Genomic DNA, 3,616 nt, shown 5'->3' on the forward strand with positions numbered 1-3,616 from the left:
CAAGCCTGCACCCAGCACCCAAACTCCATCCCAGAGCCTGCACCCCCATCCCCTGCACCAGCCCCAAGCCTGCACCCAGCACCCAAACTCCATCCCAGAGCCTGCACCCCAGACCCCCTCCTCCACTCAAACTCCATCCCAGAGCCTGCACCCCTCCTGCACCCTAATCCCCGCCCAGGGCCTGCAGCCCAGACCTCCTCCCTCCACCCAAACTCCCTCCCAGAGCCTTAGGCAGGTGGGGGGAGGAGTTTGGGGGGGGACAGGTTCTGGGCACCACCAAAATTTCTACAAACCTGCCACCCATGGCCTGGCACAATGGGGCACTGATCTTGGCTGCTGTGTATGTCAGGTTCTAAGTCTTTCTACATTACATCCAAAAAACCTATGTTAAAAGAATGTTAAAATTGCAAAGTCAAACACTCCAAAGTTAGGAAACACCAGAACTAAGGTTGTCGATGCACTTATTTCAGTTCCTTTGTGTGTATGCATTATGATTACAGTCTTTAATTACATAATCACATAATATTTTTTCCACAGGACCCCTGCCTTATTTAGAGCACAGGATGGACAGTGCTCACTGAATTGTGGGTAGCTGCTCAATAATCAGGGGCGGCTCTATGTATTTTGCCGCCCCAAGCACGGCAGTGAGGCAGCCTTCAGTGGCATGCCTGCAGAAGGTCCACCGGTCCCACGCCTTCGGTGTACCCGCCGCCAAATTGCCGCAGGACCGGCGGACCTCCTGCAGGCATGCCGCTGAATGCAGTCTGACTGCTGCCCTCACGGTGACCGGCAGGCCACCCCCCACGGCTTGCCGCCCCAGTCACTAATATCCTCATCGTTCAGTGTGTGGCCCCAAGCCTGATTTACTGCACACCATCCACCCCCTGCTCTGCTCCCACAATTATTGATCCTCCTGGGCTTTTTATGATCTTTTTTAATCTTCCCTCATAGGTCAGGTTTTCTAAACCTTTATCATTTTTGTTGCTCTTCTCTGGACTCTCTTCAATTTGTTCACATCCTTCCTGAAATGTGGTGCTCTGAACTGGACACAATACTCCAGATGAGTACTAATCAGCATGGAGTAGAGTGGAAAAATTACTTCTCTTGTCTTGCTTACAACACTCCTGCTAATACATCCCAGAATGATTGCTTTTTTTTTTTTTTTACAGTGTTACTCTATTGATTCATATTTAGCATGTGATCCACTATGATTCCCAGATCCTTTTCCACTGTACTTGTTCCTAGGCAGTCATTTCCCATTTTTTGTGTGTGCAACTGATTGTTCCTTCCTAAACTTGCCTTCGTCCTTATTGAATTTCATCGTATTTACTTCCAACCATTTCTCCTGATCATTTTGAACGTAAGAACAGCCATACTGGGTCAGACCAAAGGTCCATCTAGCTCATTATCCTGTCTTCTGACAGTGGCCAATTCCAAGTGCCTCAGAGGGAGTAAACAGAACAGGTAATCATCAAGTGATCCACTCTCTGTCGCCTATACCCAGCTTCTGGCAAACAGAGGACACCGTCCCTGCCCATCCTGGCTAATAGCCATTGATGGACCTGTCCTCCATGAATTTATCTAGTTCTTTTTTGAACCCTGTTATTGTCTTGGCCTTCACAACATCCTCTAGCAAAGAGTTCCATGGGTTCACTGTGCATTGTGTAAAGCAATACTTCCTTTTGCTGCCTATTCATTTCATTTGGTGACCCCTAGTTCTTGTGTTATGAGGAGTAACTAACACTTCCTTCTTTATTTTCTCCACACCAGTCATATTTTATAGACCTCTATCATATCCCCCCTTCGTCGTCTCTTTTCCAAGCTGAAAAATCCCACTCTTATTAATCTCTCCTCATACGACAGCTGTTCCATGCCCCTAATAATTTTTGTTGCCCTTTTCTGAATCTTTTCCAAGTCAAATATGTCTTTTTTGAGATGGGGTGACCACATCTGCACACAGTATTCAAGATGTGGGTGTACCATGGATTTATATAGAGGCAATATGATATTTTAAGTCTTATTATCTATCCCTTTCTTAATGATTCCCAACAGTCTGTTTGCTTTTTTGACTGTCGCTGCACATTGAGTGGATGTTTTCAGAGAACTATCCACAAGGACTCCAAGATCTCTTTCTTGAGTGGTAACAGATAATTTAGACCTCATCATTTTATATGTATAGTTGGAATTATGTTTTCCAATATGCATTACTTTGCATTTATCAACATTGAATTTCATCTACCATTTTGTTGCCCACTAACCCAGTTTTGTAAGATCCCTTTGTAACACTTTGCAGCCTGCTTTGGACTTACCTATCTTGAGTAGTTTTTTTATCATCTGCAAATTTTGCCACCTCATCGTTTGCTCCTTTTTCTAGATCTTTTATGAATATGTTGAATAGTACTGGTCCCAGAACAGACCGCTGGGGGACACCATGGTTACCTCTCTCCATTCTGAAAACTGACCAGTGTTTCCTATTAACCAATTACTGATCCATGAGAGGACCTTCCCTCTTATTCCAAGACAGTTTAACATGACATGAATTTTAATCCTATTCTCCAAAACACTTGCGACTCTTTCCAGCTTGGTATCGTCCTCAAACTTTATAAGTGTACTTTCTGTGCCATCATCTAAATCATTGATGAAGACATTGAAAAGAACCAGACCCAGAACCGATCCCTGGGGGACCCCACTCATTATGCCCTTCCAGCATGACTGTGAACCATTGATAACTACTCTCTGGAAATGGTTATCCAACCAGTTATGCACCCACCTTATAATAACTCCATCTAGGTTGTATTTACCTAGTTTGTTTATGATGTTGTCCTTTTACTTTTTTACAGACATTAATACATTTATATCTTCACAAACCCTCTGTGAGTGTAAGGAATCATTTTTTCCCCTATTTTACACCAAAATGAAAGCCAAAATTGTTAACAGTGCCAGAAATGTTGGGTGCCCAATTGGAGATGCCTAGGGCCAGATTTTTCAGAGCAATGAGCATTTTTATAGCACTTTATATATTCAAGCCCAGCTCCCATTGACCTTAGTTGCGGCTGTGAGTACTCAGCACTTCTGTAAATCAGACCCAGCTCTCTAAAGCTGAGCACTCGGAAAATGAAGACCATACACTAACTATGTGCAAATTTGACACCATCAGCTCAGGATTAAACAAAGACTGTGAATGGCTATCCAACTACAGAAGCAGTTTCTCCTCCCGTGGTGTTCACATTTCAACTGCTAGCAGAGGACCTCACCCTCCCTGATTGAACTAACCTCGTTATCTCCAGACTGGTTCTTGCCTGCATATTTATACCTGCCCCTGGAAATTTCCATTACATGCATCCGACGAAGTGGGCATTCACCCACGAAAGCTTATGCTCCAATACATCTGTTAGTCTTAAAGGTGCCACAGAACTCTCTGTTGCTCTTTAACCTTTGTGAGCTTGTACACACTCTGCAGTTAGTACCAAGTGCATTGTTATGAACAAGAACAAGAGTTGACTTTCCTATATACTGTGTCACTTCAGAGAAGAATCAACTTTTCCTCTCCTTGGCTGTAAGTCCAGCTCCACTCTTGCTGTCCTGTTCTTTCCTTCTCTTCAGCCTGAAGTGCTCC

This window comes from Trachemys scripta, chromosome 4 (genome assembly GCF_013100865.1).
Source record: "Trachemys scripta elegans isolate TJP31775 chromosome 4, CAS_Tse_1.0, whole genome shotgun sequence".
NCBI lineage: Eukaryota > Metazoa > Chordata > Testudines > Emydidae > Trachemys > Trachemys scripta.